Source organism: Giraffa tippelskirchi, chromosome 2 (genome assembly GCF_054371585.1).
Source record: "Giraffa tippelskirchi isolate mGirTip1 chromosome 2, T2T-mGirTip1v1.2.pri, whole genome shotgun sequence".
NCBI lineage: Eukaryota > Metazoa > Chordata > Mammalia > Artiodactyla > Giraffidae > Giraffa > Giraffa tippelskirchi.
Window position 1 is genome coordinate 144,796,695 of NC_137276.1, and position 25,510 is coordinate 144,822,204.

The window sequence follows — 25,510 nt, forward strand, 5'->3', positions numbered from 1 at the left end:
TTTAACTCAGTGTATTATTCAGTGTGGAGATTTGTCCAAGCTGTTATATGTACCAATAGCTCACTGCTTTTTATTGCTAAGCTAGATTATGTGCTTTGAATGTGCTAGAGTTTGTTTAACCATTCACTAGTTGAAGCACATCTGTGTTTTACTAATGTTGGCCTTGTACAAATACAGCTGCTATAAACTTTCATGTACAGATTTTGTGTGAACATAAGTTTTCATATCTCTAGGAGTAAAGGCACAGAAGTGAAATTGCTGGGATGGATGGTAGTTGAATGTTTAATTTATTAAGAAACTGCTGAATTGTTTTCCAGAGGGGCTGTGACATTTTTTAGTCCCACCAGAAATGTATGAGTGATCTAGTTTCTCAGTATCCTTGCTTTGGATTCATTTTGCCTTTCTTTTTATAGGTTTTCAAGGAGGGGCTTAATTATCAATTTGAAACTCTTTGTCCTCTCTAATATACACATTTAGTGCTATAAATTTCCCTCTCAGCACCATTTTAGCTGTATTCCAAAAATACTTATATGTTATATTATTTAACTGAGTATAGTCACTGAATTTTAATTATTATATTTTATCGTTGTAAAATTTATATTTGGATTTTCATATCTTTATTTAATGGTTAAAATGTTCTAGTTCTTTCCTGAGACATTCTATATTTGCATTTGTTTGTATCCTGTTCACAACTGCTTATAGAAGCATTTTTATGATGTTACTTCAAGATCTTGATAATTCTAACATTATTTTTACCATGTTGTTAATGTCTATTGATTATCTGTTTTGATTCAGTTGGAGTATGGAAAGGGTATAAGTTCACTTTAATCGCTCAGTCGTGTCCGACTCTTTGAGACTCCATGGAATGCAGCACGCCAGACCTCCCTGTCCATCACCAACTCCCGGAGTCTACTCAAACTCGTGCCCATTCAGTCGGTGATGCAATCCAACCATATCATCCACTTTTGTCCCCTTCTCCTCCTGTCTTCAATCTTTCCCAGCATCAGGGTCTTTTCAAATGAGTCACTTCTTCGCAACAGGTGGCCAAAGAATTGGACTTTCACCTACAACATCAGTCCATCCAATGAACAACCAGGACTGGTCTCCTTTAGAATGGACTGGTCGGATCTCCTTGCAGTCCAAGGAACTCTCAAGACTCTTCTCCAACACCACAGTTAAAAGCATCAATTCTTTGGCACGCAGCTTTCTTTATAGTCCAACTCTCACATCCATACATGACCACTGGAAAAACGATAGCCTTGACTAGACGGACCTTTGTTGACAAAGTAATGTCTCCACTTTTTAATACGCTATCTAGGTTGATCATAACTTTCCTTCCAAGGAGTAAGCGTCTTTTTATTTCATGGCCTCAGTCACCATCTGCAGTGATTTTGAAACCTCAAAAAATAAAGTCTGCCACTGTTTTCACTGTTTCCCCATCAATTTGCCATGAAGTGAAGGGACTGGATGCCATGATCTTAGTTTTCTGAACGTTGAGTTTTAAGCGAACTTTTTCACTATCCTCTTTCAATCACATGAAGAGGCTCTTTAGTTCTTCTTCACTTTCTGCCATAAAGGTGGTGTCATCCGCATATCTGAGGTTATTGATATTTCTTCCAGCAATCTTAATTCCAGCTTGTGCTTCATCCAGCCCAGCGCTTCTCATGATGTACTCTGCATGTAAGTTAAATAAGCGGGTGACAATATATAGCCTTGACGTACTCCTTTTCCTATTTGGAACCAGTCTGTTCTATGTCATTCTAACTACTGCTTCCTGACCTGCATACAGGTTTCTCAAGAGGCAGGTCAGGTGGTCTGGTATTCCCATCTCTTGAAGAATTTTCCATAGTTTATTGTGATCCACACAGTCAAAGGTTTGGCATAGTCAATAAAGCAGAAATAGATGTTTTTCTGGAACTCTCTTGCTTTTCTACAATCCAGTGGATGTTGGCAATTTGAGCTCTGGTTCCTCTGCCTTTCTAAAACCAGCCTGAACATCTGGAAGTTCATGGTTCACATATTGCTGAAGCCTGGCTTGGAGAATTTTGAGCATTACTTTACTAGCACGTGAGATGAGTGCAATTGTGCAGTAGTTTGAGCATTCTTTGGCATTGCCTTTCTTAGGGATTGGAATGAAAACTGACCTTTTCCAGTCCTATGGCCACTGCTGAGTTTTCCAAATTTGCTGACATATTTAGTGCAGCACTTTCAGAGCATCATCTTTCAGGATTTGAAATAGCTCAACTGGAATTCCATCACCTCCACTAGCTTTGTCGTAGTGATGCTTCCTAAGTCCCACTTGACTTCACTTTCCAGGTTGTCTGGCTCTAGGTGAGTGATCACACCATCGTGGTTATCTGGCTCATGAAGATCTTTATTGTACAGTTCTTCTCTGTATTCTTGCCATCTCTTCTTAATATTTTCTGCTTCTGCTTCTCTTAGGTCTGCTTCGGTTATTTCTGTATAGCAGGTCTGTTAGCTCTGTTAGGATTGTATAGTACATGTGGTCGCAAAGAGTCAGACATGACTGAGTGACTTTCACTCTCACATGTTCATTTTATGCCAAAAACTCGGCAGTGGCCACAGGATTGGAAAAGGTCAATTTTCATTCCTATCCCTAAGAAAGGCAATGCCAAAGAATGCTCAAACTACCGCACAATTGCACTCATCTCACACTCTAGTAAAGTTATGCTCTAAATTCTCCAAGCCAGGCTTCAACAATATGTGAACCGTGAACTTCCAGATGTTCAAGCTGGTTTTAGAAAAGGCAGAGGAAACAGAGATCAAATTGCTATCATTTTCTGGATTGTAGAAAAAGCAAGAGAGTTCCAGAAAAACATCTATTTCTGCTTTATTGACTATGCCAAAGCCCCTTTGACTGTGTGGATCACAATAAACTGTGGAAAATTCTGAAAGTGATGGGAATACCAGACCACCTGACCTGCCTTTTGAGAAATCTGTATGCAGGTCAGGAAGCAACAGTTAGAACTGGACGTGGAACAACAGACTGGTTCCAAATAGCAAAAGGAGTACATCAAGGCTGTATATTGTCACCCTGCTTATTTAACTTATATGCAGAATACTTTATGAGAAATACCGGGCTGGATGAAGCACAAGCTGGAATCAAGACTGCCGGGACAAATATCAATAACCTCAGATATGCAGATGACACCACTCTTATGGCAGAAAGTGAAGAAGAACTAAAGAGCCTCTTGATGAAAGTGAAAGAGGAGAGTCAAAAAGTTGGCTTAAAGCTCAACATTCAGAAAACTAAGATCATGGCATCCGGCCCCATCACTTCATGGCAGATAGATGGGGAAACAGTGGAAACAGTGGCTGACTTTATTATTTGGGGCTCCAAAATCACTGCAGATGATGACTGTGGCCAAGAAATAAAAAGACACTTACTCCTTGGAAGTAAAGTTATGACCCACCTAGACAGCCTATTAAAAAGCAGGGACATTACTTTGCCAACAAAAGTCCATCTAGTCAAGGCTATGGTGTTTCCAGTAGTTATGTATGGAGGTGAGAGTTGGAATATAAAGAAAACTGAGTGCCAAAGAATTGATGCTTTTGAACTGTTGGAGAAAACTCTTTAGGGTCCCTTGGACTGCAAGGATATCCAACCAGTCCATCCTAAAGGAGATCAGTCCTGAGTGTTCAGTGGAAGAACTGATGTTGAATCTGAAACCCCAGTACTTTGGCCACCTGATGGGAAGAACTGATCTTCTGAAAAGACCCTGATACTGGGAAAGATTGAAGGCAGGAGGAGAAGGGGACAACAGAGGATGTGATGGTTGGATGGCATCCCAACTCAATGGAGATGTGTTTGAGGAAACACCGGGAGTTGGTGATGGATAGGGAGGCCTGGCGTGCTGCGGTCCATGGGGTCGCAAAGAGTTATACACAACTGAGTGACTGAAGTGAACTGAACTGAACTTATAAAACAGAAATAGATTCACAGACATAGAAAACAAACTTATGTTATCAAAATAGATAGTGGGGGGAGGGGAAGGGAGAAATTAGGAGTTTGGGATTAGCATATACATGTTACTACTTTTAAAATAGATAAACAACAAGAACCTACTATATAGCACCTGGAAGTATATTCATTATCATGTAATAAGCTATACCAGAAAACAATTTGGAAAAGAATATACACACATACATCTGACTTACTTTGCAATACTCCTAAAACTAACATGAGGCTGAAAATTAACTATACTTAAATTTTTAAATGTTCTCTTGGTATCTCTAATTTTCTTGAAGAGATCTCTAGTCTTTCCCATTCTGTTGTTTTCCTCTATTTCTTTGCCTTGATCACTGAGGAAGGCTTTCTTACCTCTCTTGCTATTCTTTGCAATTTTGTATTCAAATGGGAATATCTTTCCTTTCTCGTTTGCTTTTCTCTTCTCTTCTTTTCAGAGCTATTTGTAAGGCCTCCTCAGCCAGCCGTTTTGAGTTTTTGCATTTCTTTTCCATGGGGATGGTCTTGATTTTTGTCTCCTGTACAATGTCTCGAACCTCTGTCCATAGTTCATCAGGCACTCTGTCTATCAGACCTAGTCCCTTAAATTTATTTCTCACTTCCATTGTATAATCATAAGGGATTTGATTTAGGTCATACCTGAATGGTCTAGTGGTTTTCTCACTTTCTTCAATTTAAGTCTGAATTTGGCAATAAGGAGTTCATGATCTGAGCCAGAGTCAGCTCCCAGTCTTGTTTTTGCTGACTGTATAGAGCTTCTCCATCTTTGGCTGCAAAGAATATAATCAATCTGATTCTGGTGTTGCCCATCTGGTGATATCCATGTGTTGGACATCTTCTCTTGTGTTGTTGGAAGAGGGTGTTTGCTATGACCAGTGCGTTCTCTTGGCAAAACTCTAATACCTTTTGCCCTGCTTCCTTCTGTACTCCAAGGCCAAATTTGCGTATTACTCCAGGTGTTTCTTGACTTCCTACTTTTGCATTCCAGTCCCCTATAATGAAAAGGACATCTTTTTTGGGTGTTAGTTCTAAAAGGTCTTGTAGATCTTCATAGAACCATTCAGCTTCACCTTCTTCAGTGTTACAGGTCGGGGCATACACTAGGATTCCTGTGATATTGAATGGTTTGCCTTGGAAACGAACAGAGATCATTCTGTCATTTTTGAGATTGCATCCAACTACTGCATTTCGGATTCTTTTCTTGACCATGATGGCTACTCCATATCTTCTAAGGGATTCCTGCCCACAGTAGTAGATATAACGGTCATCAGAGTTAAATTCACCCATTCCAGTACATTTTAGTTCGAATTCCTGTTGAGCTATTTCAAATCCTGAAAGATGATGCTGTGAAATTGCGCACCTAATATGCCAGAAAATGTGGAAAACTCAGCAGTGGCCACAGGACTGGAAAAAGTCAGTTTTCATTCCAGTCCCAAAGAAAGGCAATACCAAAGAATGCTCAAACTATGCACAATTGCCCTCATCTCACATGCTAGTAAAGTAATGCTTAAAATTCTCCTAGCCAGGCTTCAGCTGCGAACTTCCAGGTGTTCAAGCTGGTTTTAGAAAATGTAGAACCAGAGATCAAATTGCCAACATCTGCTGGATCATCGAAAAACCAAGAGACCCAGAAAAACATCTATTTCTGCTTTATTGACTGTGCCAAAGCCTTTGACTGTGTGGATCATAATCAACTGTGGAAAATTCTGAAAGAGATGGGAATACCAGACCAGTCCATCCTAAAGGAGATCAGTCCTGGGTATTCACTGGAAGGACTGATGTTGAAGCTAAAACTCCAATACTTGGGCCACCTCATGCGAAGAGTTGACTCATTTGAAAAGACCCTGATGCTGGGAAGGATTGGGGGCAGGAGGAGAAGGGGATGACAGAGTATGAGATGGCTGGATGGCATCACCGACTCAGTGGACATGAGTTTGGGTAGACTCCGGGAGTTGGTGATGGACAAGGAGGCCTGGCGTGCTGCGACTCATGGGGTCGCAAAGATTCGGACACGACTGAGCGACTGAATTGAACTGAAATTTTTTAAATGCTTAAAAAATAGAGACACAAATGTAAGTGTGTCTAAACCAAAATTTTAATTTTCAAAGAGTGAAACCTGAGTACTTTTAAAAATTTTATCAAGGTGTTTCTTCACTATTTAGAGTAGGAGCTGAGTTATACAGTAGTGTATGGGTTTTGAAATTTGACAAGTTAATATACAAATCTCTGTCCTGTTACTAACATATGACTGTGCCTTTTCTTTAAATTAGGGATGCTAATATCTGTGTTGTTGGTTGGATAGATATGCAAAGTATGAGGCATATCATAAGATTCAATCAATGATTATTGTATATTGTCAATGAAGAAATACTCCACTGAGTCTATTTTGTGCCACCTCACAGAAAAGTGGGTTCCAAAGTACAAAAACCCTTATCTTAAAAAAAAGATTTCCATTCAATAGGAAAGACATAAAGCATGTAAAGAACTATTGCATATGATAGATAGCAAGCAATAAGTACTATAAGTAAACAGAAAGAAACATGCTTTAAAAGACAAGAGAATGTAATCACTTTCTTGCTGTTAAGTTTAAGGAGGCTTCAGGAAAAATATGACATATGAATTAGATCTTTGAAAATGTTAAAATTTCAAAATACAGTGATGAAGGAAGCTATTCCCAAGAGAGAAAACAGAACGAGAAGTTATGTATACAAATATTTTTAGGAAACAAGTTTGCATTGAATAGATTAGAATGTAAGTAACATGAATTGGCATGCTGATCTATAAAGGTAAAATGGGACCAGGTATTTCACCTTAATTTGGTAGTTAAGAGGAATATTTTGTGCCTTTGAAGCAGGGCAATATCTTGATGATTTGTGATACTTCATCTAAATGTGTCTGTACTATATATTAGAATGGTAAAAAAATGGAGACAGGGAGCTAAATTAATAGAAAAAAATTCATGTAAACCCATGGCTGATTCATGTCAATGTATGGCAAAAACTATTACAATATTGTAAAGTAATTAGCCCCCAACTAAAATAAATAAATTTATAAAAAAAATAAAATAAAATAAAATTCAATACAGAAGCATATAGGATGTGGGATAAAAAAAGACTCTGCAAAGGACTTGGGGTAAAAAGGATCAAAGTTAATTGTAGTGTTAGCCCTAGTTTATATGTACAAGCAAACCTACCTTCGTGGATATATCTGAAGTCTGTATTTTTAGCACTAACATCTTCTGGACTGTTCTTTCTACATTTCCAAATGGTTTTGAAAATTATGACCTAAGAAAGTATCTTACCTTTGCAAGCTTTGTTTCAGTGTTCTGTACATCAGATTACTCATTAGTCAATCTCTTATTTTATTAAATAAATAACTAATAATTTCCTTGTTCTAGGTATTTTATTTGGTGCTAAGAAGACAAAGATGAATAAGACATAGACCTTGCCCCAAATAATAATATAATCTATTATTTATACATATGTATATACACACACTCCTAGATTATATATTATATACTATATACACAAAGTATAAATTCCAAAACTGTGTAAGGAGGTTAATCAAAATATAAATTATAAAACAATATGAGGGTGTTAATGAATTCTTGCAGATTAGTTGATGACTATACACTATTTCTCTCTCACTGTAACATAACAAATCCATAAATAATATATAACATAATAATTTTATAACTCTCATTCTCCAATGATTATTTTACAATGAGATCTGTTTTTCATGTTTATATTCTCTACTGGAAATACAAACTAACCTAACAAGCTATAAAAGTAATTTTAAAGGGTATGACTTTTCTTATTTCAAGAGGCAGTTTTTCTTTTATTAAAGATGTACAATTACATTGTCATTTAATGTTAGAATTGGAGAGAGTTTGAAGGAAAACCAAAGCTTAGAGTATGAATAAGATTTTTTTTTCTGAGTCACAATACAATACTTATTCCTTTTGTAAATACATTAAACACATACTTATTCAGTCCTTAGTCACAAAAAATTTAATTTGAATAAGATGCATGCTGCATGCATGCATGCTAAGTTACCTCAGTCATGTCTGACTCTGTTGAGGATATAATCAATTTTTGGATATCATGCATTTGAAGTTCCTGGGGTCACATAGTGGTATGATGTTCTCCAGCTGTCTTGGGGTAGCCAGAATTCTAAGCTAGACTCTGAGATTCCTATCCTCTGATCTATATGCCCTTTAAAATCCTAGAAGAGTAAATATGATGAGATATCATTCCCCTTATTAGGTTACTGATCAGTTGACTTTGATTTAAAACCTTGATTTAAACCATATCTTTGGTTGGCTTAATTTAAACAGGTCAGCCCTCTAAAAGATGAAGTGACAGAGACACATTCTTCTGTTGGCAACAAAGATGAAGTAAACTGATATGATAAAAAGAAAGGGGCCACAAGGCAAAGAACTGAAGAAGGCCTTCAGAAGCTGAGAGCAGGTCCTAGTTTATAGCTAGCAAGAACAAGCAATAACTTCAGTCAGAAAGGTAAGGAAATTAATTTGCAAGAGAAGGCTAAGCTTCAGAAAAGATTGCAGGTCTGGGCTTCCCAGATGGTGCTAGTGGTAAAGAACCTGCCTGCCAATGCAGGAGACATTGTAAGAGATACGTAAGAGGTATGTAAGAGATATGAGTTCAGTCCCTGGGTGGGGCAAAGATTCCCTGGAGGAGGGCATGGCAACCCACTCCAGTACTCTTGTCTGGAGAATCTCATGGACAGAGGCACTTGGCGGGATCCAGTCCATGGAGTCACAAAGAGTCAGACACAATTGAAGCGACTTAGCATGCACGCAGGCACCAACACCTTAATTTCAACCTTGTGAGACCCCAGAAGAGGATGCAGTTAACTCTCAGGTGGACTACAGACCCATGAAAGCTCTAAACTCATTATTTTTGATTTATGTACTAAATTTGTGGTAACCTGTTATGCAGTAATAGAAAATACACATACTCAACAGTTACATGTGGAAGAAGAGATAGGAAATTTTTGTCTGATTTATGTTTTCCTCTGGTTTGAAGACAAATTAATGGCCCAGTAGAGAAGAAATTAAAAGAAGGGGATTTATTTTGCAAGAAAAGGAGTTAAAAAGAGAGCTCTTAAAAAGAGTTAAAAAGAATCACAATGAAGGTTGATAATAGATGTGATAAGTACAAAGTTTGAGAGAATGAAAAGAGTGGGAAGACTTAGTTACACAGTAGGCACTGAAATATAAGAGTGTAGTGGTGAAATGGACATGAAGGCTACCATTAGGTGTAGGAGACAGGCCTACTAAAACGCATGGCCAAAGAATTAAACAATCTTGCTGAGAGGACAGGATTCCACTATGTGACTCCTGAAGGAATGCAAGAAGGAACAAAAAGCATCTTGAAAGCAGGATGTACACCAGGGGATGGAAAACCATTAACAGACTGTTCCTACCTTTGGCGCCTGGGAGGCACATAAAGATTAACTGGGTCTTGGTACTTGAGGCAGAAAAACAGGGATACAAAAATGTTAAATGTTAACTGCACAGGATTATCATTGAAGGCCACTTGGCCTGCTATGCTCATGTAAACATGTACAAGTAAATCTCAAAAAGTATAATAAAGTAGACTTGAGATCAGTTTGGGCACCTTCACCTCATGGGGATGTTGGTCCCCTGTAACTTTCTTGAGTGTTTCTCATTCTTTTGCTGCCACCACGCTTTCAGGAACCTGTGCTGTCAAGCTGGACTCGACAATTAGAGGTTGATAATAGAAGTGAACTATTTATGTAAAGTATGTAGATGATGGTTGAGATAGAACCATTGTCTACCTGAATCTTGAAGCTATTCATAATGACGGCAGAAAGGAGGAAAAAATAAATATTATGATCCAAGTGCCAACATCTTTAGCAGGTAGCAGGATAGTGAAAGTGAAAGTTGATCAGTCAGGTTAGTAGAGGTCTGTAACTAAAGCAGTGTTGTGAGCTGAACTGTATCACCCCCTCAGTCCAATTTCTATATTGAAGCCCTAAGCCCCAGTAACCTTTGGATGTGAATGTATTTGGCAGTAAGGCATGTAAAGAGGTAATTAGGTTAAAACAAGATCTAAAGGGTGGGTGCTAAACCAATATGACCAGTGTTGTTATAAGAAGAGGTTAGGACAAAAGAAAGACACAGAGGGAAAACCAAGAAAAGACACAAGGAGAAGACATATCCATGAACAAACCAAGGGAAGAAACCTCAGAAGAAGCCAATGTGCTGGCATCTCAGTCTCAAACTTCCGATCTTCAAAAACATGAGAATATAAATTTCTGTGATTTAAGCCACCAAGTCTGGGTACTTATTACAAAAACCTTTGAAAACTATTAAAATTATTAGATGGAGTAAAAGATACCTGTTGATGTGCCAACATATTCTAATACAGCCTTTGACCCTGAGTAGGTTGTAGGTAAATATAGCAGTTCTTGTTTTGTCCACACTTCCACATAAGCAGAATTGATTGTAGGAATAATCATGAAGTAAAAATAGTGGCTCTCATGGGTCCTAATTTCTTCTCATTTTTTTTTGTCCATTGCTAGTAAGATGTTTCTTTATACAATCCTTCACAGGTCACTCATTTTATTGCACTATTGGACTTAGACTTTTCCCTTCTACCTAGAAAAATGTACCATCATATCTTAGCAAAATACTTAAGCAGAATTTACATAGTTGGGATTAAAAGAATAATTCTTCCAAAGGTAGATATTTAAGATGTACAACAGCTATCATTTCAGGTTAGCTCCCCGGGTTGGGAAGATCCCCTGGAGAAGGGAACAGCTACTCACTCCACTATTCTGACCTGGAGAATTCCATGGACTGCATAGTCCATGGGGTCACAAAGACTCAGACACGACTGAGTGACTTTTATTTTCCATTTCTCCCAAAATCCACTCTTTTAAACACAGTTTTCAGGCTGCCTCCTGGACTATAAGGTCTCTCATAGTTCTGAAAGAAAAGATAAATTTCCCCCTAAAATCCTCTATTATATTGTTAATTATGATTTGGTCAAAGATGGGGAAATTTTTCCTGATTTATTTATTTATTTATTTTTACTGTGGCTTGAAGCTGAAACAATGGCTCACTGTAGACGGATAAAAGAGAAATATATTTATTAAGAGGAAAAATAAAGATTTGAGAAATAAAAAATCACAATAAGGACTAAGAAAAGTTGTGATAAGAATAAAGTTTGAGGGAATTAGAAGATTTTGAGAAACTTTTAGGGGCATGTGTAAATTCATAAATATTTATGTTTATCCATGTATCGGGTCATAATGCTAAGTGTAGTTCTTATATGTAACACCATAAGACATTCAATGTTAACAGGCTCTTTCATGTTGCAAAGTCCAAAATGCAGTATTTGGATGCAATCTCAAAAACGACAGAATGATCTCTGTTTGTTTACAAGGCAAACCATTCAATATCATGGTAATCCAAGTCTATGCCACAACCAGTAATGCTGCAGAAGCTGAACTTCAACACTTCTATGAAGACCTACAAGACCTTCTAGAACTAACACCCAAAAAAGATGTCCTTTTCATTATAGGGGACTGGAATGCAAAAGTAGGAAGTCAAGAAACACCTGGAGTAACAGGCAGATTTGGCCTTGGAGTACAGGATGAAGCAGGGAAAAGGCTAATAGAGTTTTGCCAGGAGAATGCACTGGTCATAGCAAACACCCTCTTCCAACAACACAAGAGAAGACTCTACACAAGGACATCACCAGATGGCCCATACCAGAATCAGATTGATTATATTCTTTGCAGCCAAAGATGGAGAAAGAAGATCTATACAGTCAGCAAAAACAGACCGGGAGCTGACTGTGGCTCAGATCATGAATTCCTTATTGCCAAATTCAGACTTCATTTGAAGAAAGTGGAAAAAACCACTAGACCATTCAGGTATGACCTAAATTAAATCCCTTATGACTATACAGTAGAAGTAAGAAATAGATTTAAGGGACTGGATATGATAGACAGAGTGCTTGATGAATTATGGATGGAGGTTGAGACATTGTACAGGAGACAGGAATCAAGAACATCCCCAAGAAAAAGAAATGCAAAAAAAGCAAAATGGCTGTCTGAGGAGGCCTTACAAATAGCTGTGAAAAAAAGGGAAGTGAAAAGCAAAGGAGCAAAGGGAAGATATACCCATTGGAATGCAGAGTTCCAAAGAATAGCAAGGAGAGATAAGAAAGCCTTCCTCAGTGATCAGTGCAAAGAAATAGAGGAATACAATAGAATGGGAAAGACTAGACATCTCTTCAGGAAAATTAGAGATACCAAGGGAACATTTCATGCAAAGATGGGCTCAATAAAGGACAGAAATGGTAGGGACCTAACAGAAGCAGAAGATATTAAGAAGAGATGGCAAGAATACACAGATGAACTGTACAAAAAAGATTTTCATGACCCAGAAAATCATGATGGTGTGATCACTCATCTAGAATCAGACATCCTGGATTTTGAAGTCAAGTGGGCCTTAGGAAGCGCCACTACAAACAAAGCTAGAGGAGGGGTTGGAATTCCAGTTGAGCTATTTCAAATCCTCAAAGATGATGCTCTGAAACTGCTGCACTCAATATGCCAGCAAATCTGGAAAACTCAGCAGTGGCCACAGGACTGGAAAAGGTCAGTTTTCCTTCCAATCCCTAAGAAAGGCAATGCCAAAGAATGCTCAAACTACTGCACAATTGCACTCATCTCACATGCTAGTAAAGTAATGCTCAAAATTCTCCAAGCCAGGCTTCCGCAATACGTGAACCGTGAACTTCCAGGTGTTCAAGCTGGTTTTAGAAAAGGCAGAGGAAACAGAGATCAAATTGCCAACATCTGCTGGATCATTGAAAAACCAAGAGACCCAGAAAAACATCTATTTCTGCTTATTGACTATGCCAAAGCCTTTGACTGTGTGGATCACAATAAACTGTGGAAAATTCTGAAAGAGACGGGTATACCAGACCACCTGACCTGCCTCTTGAGAAACCTGTATGCAGGTCAGGAAGCAACAGTTAGAACTGGACATGGAACAACAGACTGGTTCCAAATAGGAAAAGGAGTACGTCAAGGCTGTATATTGTCACCCTGCTCATTTAACTTATATGCAGAGTATATCATGAGAAATACTGGGCTGGATGAAGCACAAGCTGGAATCAAGATTGCCGGGAGAAATATCAATAACCTCAGATATGCAGATGACACCACCCTTATGGCAGAAAGTGAAGAAGAACTGAAGAGCCTCTTGATGAAAGTGAAAGAGGAGAGTGAAAAAGTTGGCTTAAAGCTCAACATTCAGAAAACTAAGATCATGGCATCCGGCCCCATCACTTCATGGCAGATAGATGGAGAAACAGTGGAAATAGTGGCTGACTTAATTTTTCTGGGCTCCAAAATCACTGCTGATGGTGATTGCAGCCATGAAATTAAAAATCGCTTACTCCTTGGAAGGAAAGTTATGACCAACCTAGACAGCCTATTAAAAAGCAGAGACATTACTTTGTCAACAAAGTTCCATCTAGTCAAGGCTATTGTTTTTCCAGTGGTCATGTATGGATGTGACAGTTGGAGTATAAAGGAAGCTGAGTGCTGAAGAATTGATGCTTTTGAACTGTGGTGTTGGAGAAGACTCTTGAGAGTCCCTTGGACTTCAAGGAGATACAACCAGTCCATCCTAAAGGAGATCAGTCCTGGGTGTTTATTGGTAGGACTGATGTTGAATCTAAACCTCCAGTACTTTGGCCATCTGATGCAAAGAGCTGATTCATTTGAAAAGACCCTGATGCTCGAAAAGATTGAAGCCTGTGGGAGAAGGGGACGACAGAGGATGAGATGGTTGGATGGCATCACTGACTCAATGGACATGGGTGTGGGTGGACTCCAGGAGTTGGTGATGAACAGGGAGGCCTGGCATGCTTCCGTTCATGGGGTGGCAAAGAGTCGGACATGACTGAGTGACTGAACTGAACTGACATGTTGCAAAGAAAAGCAGATTTCTTCAATTAAAGGGAGCTCATTACCAGGATGTGCAATAGGGCCTTAAATTGGAAAGTTTCAAACAAGCCATCAATCTATAATAGATGATTCACTCCAAAAGAGGTATTTTTTTTTCAAAATTTTTAAATTAAATTGACAGAAACTTAGTCATGTGACTTTGAACCCTATTACTATTAGCAGTAGTAAATAAGGTCCAATATTTTGGCCACCTGATGCAAAGGACAGACTCTTTGGAAAAGACCCTGATGCTGGGAAAGACTGAGAGCAGGAGGAGAAGGGGGTGACAGAGGCTGAGATGGTTGGGTGGCGTCATTGACTCAATGGACATGAGTTTGAGCTAGACAGTGAGTTAGAGAGGGACAGGAAAGCCTGGCATACTGCCCTCCATGGAGTCACAAAGAGTTGGACACAATTGAGTGACTGAACAACAACAAATAAAGGTCAAAAGAGTAAAGAGGATTTCTTTGAAAGCAGTCATTGCAATTTTGGCCTCCTCACCCGTGAACACACACATAACATATCTGAAGACTTTCATCACAGCAGCTTGTAACTGTACTTTGATGACAGGAGACTAGACATGAAAACTGTGGCAGAAATTTCAATCTGAAGTAACCTCAGGGACCCTGGTCAGCTTTTGGATAGACTCTTAGGAGCAGAGGTGGAGAAAGTAATTGTTTGGCCAATTTAAGATGTTCTGTGTACATGAAAGGGCTTCCCTGGTAACTCGGATGGTAAAGAATCCACCTGCAATAGAAGATACCTGGATTCGATTCCTAGGTTGGGAAGATCCTCTGGAGGAGGGCATGGCAACACACTCCAGCATTCTTGCGTGGAGAATCCTCATGGACAGAGAAGCCTGGTCGGCTATAGTCTGGGGTTCCAAAGAGTCAGGCCTGAATGAGTGACTAAACACGGCACGGTGTACATGAAGAAAGTCAGAATTAGAGAGACTCAGCCAGAAAATCTCCAGCAAATCCACAAAAATGCCTCCACATGAATCAGCTCTCAATATTTGCCATGCTCAGAGAAGATAAAATTCCTTAACACTAGAACCGCTGCAGCAGCAATGGAGAGAGAAAAGGCAGGCATTTGCCTGCAAAGCAAGGAGGCATCATAATGGGTGGGTAAGGAGAGAAGGAGCCCAACGCCTGTCCCAGGAAGCTGCTCCAAGGTCTCCAATTGGCAAGCAAGGGTGGGAAGAGGTGATTTACCTTCAAATCTAGTTGGAGTTCTGGTCATTATATGTAACTAGGTTTTGTCTTTGTCAGCCATGTCATTGAGACTATGTTTGCTATTCAAAGTGATTCCAAGACTTTCTCTTCTCTCAAGAGTGATCAGAAAAGTCATAGGACTGCCTGTTTGTAATGACTTTCTTCAAATCCTCCTTTAGTTTGCAGATACATAAGAAAATAAGAAAGAGTTGGAGACAGTGTCAGTGCAGTGGCCATACATTCAGACATCCCTGTGGATGGGATTGTCTCAAGGGAACATAAAAGCTCATTTTCACTCCAGATACTCCATAATGGGAAGGGTGTGGCCACTGCTCACTGACCCAGGGACCCTGTCTGTTCTGGTGTTGCTTCCGGGCCTGCTCTCCTTCTAGTCTATTTTCTACTCATACCATTGATACATTGGAGAAGGTAATGGCAACCCACTCCAGTACTCTTGCCTGGAAAATCCCATGGACAGAGGAGCCTGGTGGGCTGCAGTCCATGGGGTCGCTAGGAGTCGGATACGACTGAGCGACTTCACTTTCACTTTTCACTTTCATGCATTGGAGAAGGAAATGGCAAACCACTCCAGTATTCTTGCCTGGAGAATCCCAGGTACGGGGGAGCCTGGTGGGCTGCCGTCTATGGGGTCGCACAGTCGGACATGATTGAAGCGACTTAGCAGCAGCAGCAGCCTTGATACATTTTTGGTTTATTATTGCCCCCTGTGTGCTAAGTCGCTTCAGTTGTGTCTAACTTTTTTGTCACCCTATAGACTGTCACCAGGCTCCACTGTCCATGGGATTCTCCAGGCAAGAATGCTGGAGCGGGTAGCTGTGCCTTTCTCAACTTCTCAGCTTCTCAATCTTCCCAACTCAGGGATCGAACCTGCAACTCAGTCTCCTGCATTGCCAGGCAGGTTCTTTACCACTAGCACTACCTGGGAAGACTTATTGCCCGCCTGTCCTCATTTATTTCTTCTCTGTGTACACCTCAGTCTTCTGTGTTCTGCATTGTTATGTTAGTTGGCCTCTTTCAAACCCTTCAAAACCAGGAATTTCAGGGTAACCAGTCACTATTCAATATAAGGCCTTCTCATGCCCAAAACTCTTTCTCTAAGTCACTTTATGGATAATTGTTTAGTCCAGAGGGTCCCAAAATGTTTTTTCTCAGGAACGGAACTCTTTACGCTGTTACAAATTATTGAGGATTCCAAAGATGTTTTGTTAATATGGTTTACATCTATTGGTGGTTATTATATTAGATACTAAAACAGTTTAAATAGTTGCTTATTTATTTTAAACTAAATAAAATATATTTCATGTTCATATAACTAGTATATTGCTACAAACTTTTCAAAATAACATATTTAATAAAGGTAGTGGTCTTATAGTTTTGCAAATCTCTTTGGATTCTTATACCTGCTTCTGAATTCAACCTGTTGTGAATATTGTTTTTGACTGATGTACATGAAGAAAACCTAACCTTACACAGATGTGAGGTTGGAAACAGAAAGACCTCATGGAACCCTGGAAACTGTCTTATGTCCTATATACACACATACAGACACACACATGTGTATAGGCACACACATGTATAGCTATGTATATGTATGAGTAGATAGATTTAAAAAACCCCAAAGTACATTGTATTAAAATATTAGTCATATATGATATATAGCCACATATCTAGCTTTATGTATATAATTATAATATCAACATATACTCATAATATGATATATTAACTATAAGCAACATTTCTCTCTGCATATTAGTCTCAAAATAGCAAACAGAATAGCAGAGAGAAACTGTTTTAGAAGGCTGAAGTTGAACATTTGACTACAAGCATGAAAGTGGCTGTGGACATTATCCTTAGGGTAGGAATTTCAGTTTGTTTCCTCTCCTGTCATTTCAAGTCTAGTTCTCAATTTTTTCACCTTCTTCCAAAAGAAGTGATAGGATTGGAGTCTAGAATCCCTCCGGCCCCCATCTGTTCTAACACATAATCATTCTCATAGATCAAGTAAATGAAGCTTGCACCTCCCAGAACTGACAATCTGGTATTAGGTTAATTTAACAGTTCCGTCTCCTTGTTCAGATCCCTACCCTAGTGATAACCTGTGATAATGGATTAACTCAAAAGCTCCTTCAATTAAAATTTACATAAAACATGTAATTGTGGTCAAAATGTATATATCTCTGGAAAAACTAAAATTGCATTCACGCTTAAAGAATTTTATGACTCTTAAGTCTTCTAAAAAATTTTTCCTTGAGTATTCCTTTAGGCCCCAGTTTCCTTGACTAAGCATAAAATGGCCTTGGTCCATCTGACATGCAGGTAATTCCAGTCTGTGGTTGAAGACAGCTCACCACCCAACTGTGAGACCTGCCTACAGCCATGTGTCTTATTTTCAAGCAGTGATTTCTGGTTTTGCAAAATGCTTTCAGTTCTGTTTGTACTTGACAGCTTTGCTTCCTTGTGACATGCAACTCTTTGAGTACATTTTTTCTTTTTTTTTCTTTTCTGTCCTTAGCAAGTGACACAGGCAACAGAGCTGCCATTCCATACTGCAGGTTTTGAGGCACTAAAGCCTGATCCTGCCTGGCTTCAGGGATCTTGCAGGTAACTGTGGTATTAAGTGCCGCTTCCCATATTTTTTCAGAAGCTGACAGCCACTAAGGATGTGGTTAAGAGGGAAAAGCTGACATTTTGGGGAAAAATCAATTGAAGAGTAAAAGAAAAAACTTCAAAGTAATTCCCAGGACAACTTACTTTGGCAGAATAGAGCCAGATGCCAAGAAAGGAGTTTGTGTTTAGCATCATCCACATTTTATACAGAACCCTGTACTGAGGGGGGAAAAAAAAGAAAGATACTATGTAAAAAAAAATGAAAAAAAAATATAGGGTAAAGTAGTACATGCATGCTCAGTCGTGTGCAATTCTTTTGTGACCCCATGTATGTAGCCCACCAGTCTCCTCTGTCCATGGGATTCTCCAGGCAAGAATACTGGAGTGGATTTCCTCCTCCACGGGATCTTCCCAACCCAGGGATCGAACCCAAGTCACTGGTGTCTCCTGCATCAGCAGGCAGATTCTTTACCACTAGCACAACCTGGGGTGTTTATACGGATAGAGGGTGACATATAAATCAGTGCTTGGCAAATAAAAAGAGAACATACCACTGGGTAATATTCTTGGTAAATGTAGAGAGAAAAAGAGAGGGACAAATAGCAAATTAACTCTAAATTACTATGTTGATGATGGCTTAATTAGGTCAAGGGCATTCTTACTTTTCCAATCTGAAAATTTTTCTTATATGATTGGACTTCATAACTGATTTTCAGTTTAATGCAGTTGCAAAATTATACTTCATACTGCCATTATTATTTTATTTTATTGACACTTGAAAAATTAGAGATACTAGCATCATTTAAAATAAAAAAGAAAAAGAAAATATCCATTTGCTCCTCTGCTATGCAGATTTCTCTTGTACATTCTGAACCAGTGTTATGTACAAAACTTCTGTTGACATCCTGGAAAGATCCATGTTCGGCATACACAATATAGGTCAGCACGGCTTATAACCCGTTCAAGGTGCAGATCAGACAATTGTGCTCCTTGGGAGTACGTCTGAAACGAATTTTGAAAGGTCTAGAGGTTTTGTTTGGCAAAGAATTGAGCAAGAAGTCTCTTGGGCTTCTTCTCAAGAATTTTCCTGAAGGAAATTTTTTTGCGTTATGTGTTTGTAATATTTGGAAAAGAAAGTCAAACATTAAACCTTTGGTCAGGTCTACACTCCTCTCTATCTGGATTAGTTCATATTCAGAACATCTGAAGAACAGAGTGAGCATAATGTAAAATATATTCTAGAAAAAGATCAATAGTAGGAGGCTAGCTCCTTAACACAATAAAAGTGTGCTTTTGACGATAGCTTAAGTTCTAATTTATTACTAATAAAAATAATAGCTACTATTTATTGAATTTTCACTATGCTCCAACAGTCCTTTAATCTCTACAACAAAACTTAGACTCCATTTTTACAGCTCTAACCCTAGGAGATTAAGTAACAACAAAAACAACAAAGTGCCCTTCATTTTTCTGTTCAACCATATGAAATAGTTGTTTTTATAGGTAAATGTGCCTGAGTATCATAATCTCATATAGTTCAATTTAAATTATGTGCGGTTCAACAAATTGTGTTTCCCCAATACCTATATTTTTGCTTGTAGCCTAAATGTATCATTATTTAACTGCAGGCTACTATTCTTATTAAGACCACAATCACATCAAATTAGTGATTATAATGATCTTGATAAAAAGAAAACTGTCCCTGTTTTTCTATATTTCTTCTTTAGTTTCATTCTTTGATCATTTAAACACTACTTATTTATGACAGCTACCTTAGGTGAAGATCTTATGATCTAAATAAATTACAGTATAGTGAAGAGAAATAAAAATAGAGATAAGAAATTTTATTTTTACTAATGAACATTAAGCAGTACATAATTTTCACTTATTTATATTAGTAGTTGTTAATATACAATTATATTGAAGACTTTCTGCAGTGTAAGTAGAAACATACGCTGCACATTTTCATCCAAAATTGTCTATACAATGTCCCAAATGTGAAATTCATCACTATGCTTACTTGGCTCTCTCACCCACACATAAGTCTTTTCATTGACTCAAGAAGCATTCATTGAAATTCCAGTCACTATGGTTGGAGAAACAAAGCAAAATAAGACATGTTTCCTACCCCAAGGGAGCAAAAAAGAAATTTCATAGTACTAATTTACTTTAGTCCATTATCCAATGTCAGAAAATTTTGAACATTTAAAATTACATGAACGTGGAAAAAATGCCTTTTAGGCAGTGAGATTTTTGTCACTGAAATTCTTCATTGTTTCATTTTGTTCTTTCAACAGATTTCCAAATGAGTACATGTAATTTGTTAAAGCACTGTCTTAGACACCAGTAAAACAAAGAAAAACACAAATCGAGGTGTGATATTTGCCCAGCTGGTACTCACTTTCCAGGAAAGGGAGCATAATGCTGTGGAAAGAGCATGGATTTTCAAACAGATTTCAGTTTAAATCCTGGTGGCTCCATATACAATCCATGTATCACTAGATAATTTCTTTCTTGAGCCTTTGTATCTTTTGTAGTATGATGGGAATAATAACACTTTGTAGGGTTAATAGTTTTTAAAGAAGAGTTTGAATGCCTGTTTCTACCAATAAAACAAATAGGATATATATATATATATATATGTATGTATATATATATATATATATATATATAAAACTAGGAGCTATTTAGTTAGGAGTCTGCCTGCTTGTAACAAAAAATTAACTAGGACTGTAACTACATGTACTTTCTTTTCATCTTTAACTCCTCGCCCTACTACCTTCTTTCTCAAAAGCACTAATTTGAATGCATGCAATTTAAAGCATTATTTTGAATGATATACTAAGACTGACTAAATCTTCCCTTTTAATTTTTTTTTTATATTTTAAAATATTTCCCTTTCATATTTAGACACATCTTTTATATGTTACAGATCAGACAATCCATATTTGATGATATCCTTCTAGTTTATCATATTTTAGTCTATATATAGGTAATATCTATATTTCTTACCCTGACCTTTCCCAGATATAAATTCTTTTTTTGGTGAACTCAATGCAACAACTAATGTTTCTGAATTATAGATTAAATTTTTATGGACTCTTGAGGTCATAAGAAAAATTAGAGGTCACTTTCCCCATTGTGTCTGTAGCATGTGAATTCCATGCCATTTTTCATGTATCAAATTTGTATTTACTAAGACAGATGTTTAAAAAGTGAGACAATGAAATAGTATGGGTAAACTACACAGCTATTCAACCAGTGTTTTGCACATACTATCTTTAAAAGCTGTCAATAACTGAAAAACTATATTAAGTGCTTACTATGTACCAGGTAATATATTTTTGGCTTTATATGCATTATCTTATTAATCAGCTTACATGCATTATATCAATCATTATAACAATTATATGAGGTCTTATTTAAAAACCCATTACATCTATGCCATTTTCCTAGATTCCACATATATATGTGATAATATATGATATTTGTTTTTCTCTTTCTCTTACTTTACTCTGTATGATAAACTCTAAGTTCATCCATACCTCTACAGATGACTCAATTTCATTTCATTTTATGACTGAGTAATATTTCATAGTGGGCTTGCCAGGCAGTGAGAGTGATAAAAAAATCTGCCTGCCAGTGCAGAGACATAAGAGATGTGGATTTGATCCTTGGGCCGAGAAGATCTCCTGGAGTAGGAAATAGTGACCCACTCCAGTATTCTTGACTGGAAAAATTGCATAAATAGAGGAGCCTAGTAAGCTGCAGTCCATGGAGTCATAAAGAGTCGGACAAGACTGAACAAATGAGCACATATTCCATTATATATATTTACGACATTTATGCAGGGCAGGAAGAGAAATGCAGACATAAGGAATGGATGTGTGGACACAGGGGGTTAATGGGAGGGTGGGATGAATTGGGAGATTAGGTTTGACATAAATATATTACCACATGTAAAATGGATAGCTAATGGGAACCTGTTGTATAGCACAGTGAGTTAAAGTTGGTGCTCTAGAGGGGTGACCTAAAGGGTTGAGATGGGAGGGGGGAGGGAGGTCCAAGAGGGAGGGGATATATGTAATATATATATATAGCTGATTCACTTCATTATACAGCAGAAATGAACACAACATTGTAAAGCAATAATCCACTAATTAAAAAAAAATTACAGAGATTAGGAAACTGAAACTAACAAAGATTAAGACAACAGAAGCAGGATGCAGGTTAAATAGACCAAACAATTAAATGCAGAATCCTTCTTAAAAAGTGAGAATATTCTGCTTAGATCAGCTACTTCCAGGCATTTTGAAAAGCTTCATATTGATCTTTTGGCTTCAATTATTAAAAAATGACATTCAGTCTTGAAGTTGTAAAGAAATCTGGTCTTAATAGAAGTACACTGTGTTCAATAGTGCTCATAAAAGGTTCAAAATGTTTTCACAGCCCCTATACCATCTAAAATTAAGACATTGAGGAACTTATTCATAGACCTAAACTTCACTTATAGGATCTATAGCTTGGTGAAATCATTCCTGCTTCCATATCACCAAAACTTTGTGTCTCTTTACTGTAACTGGCAAGGTTGTAAATAGCCTTGTATGCAGCTTTTATGATAAAGCTGTCCAGAAGGCCTCTTAATTTAACCAAAATCTGGGAAAGTTTGTAGAGGGTGAAACTCCATCATAAATTTTCAAAGTGTAAGCTCTACTGGAGAAGGCTCTCCATAAAATAATCAAAACTTTCCCAGCAGGGTAAATAACACATCCATAAAGTAGATATCTTGCTTTCTGGCACTTTTTACAACTTCAAAACTTTTACTTCAAATGAAATCTCACATACAGTAGGATAGTTATTAAAATGTATTATGGGAATTATTAATATATCAAGTTGCAATCTGCAATCATCATATTTAATCCTTTCAAATCAAATGTCATAGGAACAGAAATATGTGTATAGATTTATATACATATATGTATGTACACACACATATATATGTATACACACACACATTTATATATTTATCTGCATATCTATCTCTATGATCTATGATCAGGATCAGCAATGGACTAACAGATAACAGAATAATGGAGTTGGTTGGGCCCACTCTTTCTTCCTCTCCTCCAACAAATTCTGAAGCGCTAAAATGGAGATGGAGCATTAATTGGAAAAACACAGACTCGTAATATACTCAGACCATCAGCACTATAGATGTAGGACTTTGCCCTTGGTAACTTAAAATACAAAATAAGGATTACAGGAAAAATCCTCCTAGTGTTTCTATTGTTTCTATTCTCTATGAATACAAGGAGATTGCACCTGGGATCTGTGCTATTGAACAACACAATTAGGTCCACACTGTGTCAACTGCAAGTGTGACAAGACATCTCTCTGATACCAAATAATTCAGGAAAGTTAAAATTTAAAAGCCAGCTCTTAGAACTGGACCCATGATTCCATACTTTAAAGGATGCTCCACGTTAGACTACCCACCAATCCTGCTGAGTAGTAAGTATTAGGTCATAGAAACCTCAATATATCTTGTGTTCTGTGTTCTCAAAAGTCATGTCTGAATGCCTATACACAGTGAAATTTGTGTGTGCCAGTGACAGACTCTTTTTTGAAGTGAGGTAAGGATTTAAGCTATCAAATCACTTGGGTAACAGAAAAGAAAAAAAACAATATTATGTCTATTCTAGCTCTCAGATATAATGAATGTAATAGCTGCTGCTGCTGCTGCTGCTGCTGCTGCTAAGTTTCTTCAGTAGTGTCCAACTCTGTGCGATCCCATAGACGGCAGCCCACCAGGCTCCTGCGTCCCTGGGATTCTCCAGGCAAGCGTACTAAAGTGGGTTGCCATTTCCTTCTCCGATGCATGAAAGTGAAAGTGAAAGTGAAGCCACTCAGTCCTGTCTGACTCTTAGGGACCCCATGGACTACATACAGCCTACCAGGCTCCTCCGTCCATGGGATTTTCCAGGCAAGAGTACTGGAGTTGGTTGCCATTGCCTTCTCCGAATGTAATAGAACCTTACATAATGAAAGTACACTGCCAAGTGCTCTTTTTCTTGCATATCTTTCTGTTTTAACTTGTGGTTCAAAATGTATTTCAAATATTTGTGGCTGTGAAATGTTTTCTTATGTTACTCATATATTTGTATATATTTTGGTCTGACTTTAATACTGTAAGGCCAATATTAATTCTTTATATTGGCAATTTGCTAGACATTGAGTGCCAAAATGTTGAAGTTTTATATTTATAAAAATAATTAAGATTGAATAGATTTCATTAAAAAGTGAATATTTCTGCTATAATTAAATAGTTTTGATATCTATTAAAGATACTCATTTTCTACTCCTTAATTATAAGAAATAATCTTATTTTTTCATATTAAAGACGGCTTTTATGGAAATAAGTAGAATGGCTGTCATAAAAATAAGTCAGGATCTTGGAAATTACGACTATGATCATCAATATTAAAAAATACTAAATGGACTCAAAATACCATGGCTCTTCAAAATCTGTTTTCATTGTTTCAATTCCCTAATACCGTTTATTCAATGCTTTTTATAATACGTTGTCACTCACGACACTGCAACACCCCTACTGTTGTCCATGAATACTGACTTCCACGGACTCTCCCCAGACTGATTGCTGTGTTGTGTTTATGATGACCACAAGTGCAAGTCTCAACCAAAGTATACAGGACAATGATATTTAATATTTGGTCTCATTAAATTTACCATTTAGAATTTTATAGTAAAAACAAAGAACAGCTCATTGCCCAACTATATCTTCTCAAGACTTCTTGCTTTTCACAAACTGATAACAGCAAGCAGGATAGGTAAGGCCCTGGGGTGAACTGAAGTGAAGGCTTTCATTCACATAGAGTTTCTGTCCATTACCTGTTAGTTCTTAAGACTGATCTAAGAAAATATGACATAGCCACATCAATTGGAGGCAACAGAAGATATCAATCAGAAAGGCCCACTGACGTTGCAAGACAATGGTCTTGATAATTTGTGAATATCATAGGTATAAATACTCTGGAAAAAATACTTTATATGTGGTGTGGAACCTGTGGAAGGTAAGGGTGACCATGTTGAGTGTCACTGTTGGAAGTGCACAGGAATAAGGACACCTGCTACTATCACTGCTATTGTCAATGATACAGACAAGAGAGAGCACTGTAGTCAATACATGCCCAAGTGAGAGTTGACACATGGACCCAGAGATGTGGTTCGTCCCAAGGGTCAGTGAAGGAATGTTGATAGCCCAGAGCCCTAAATTTGTCCTGTGTCCAACATGAGTGAGTATAGTACAAAATCAGGATGTCAATACCATTTAGCTGGTACAACTTTACACAAAACAGTAGACTGTAAATTAAGTACTGTTCTAGCCAGGGAAAGTGATCAGATTACACCTGTATGGAATAGAAGCCCAGATACAGAGTTCAAGGTTGATCACTACATGAAGTAAAAGTTTGGCCATCATCCCAAATGGTAAAAACCAGAACTAGGACCCATGAAGATCCTAGATTAAGTCTGGAATGCTCTGCTTAGATAGCCCTCCCAGTCTTCAATAGCACAAGACCGTTCTAGAAACTGAAGGAATACTTAGCAAAAATTGTACATCTAGCATGAGGAACCCATATAGGAT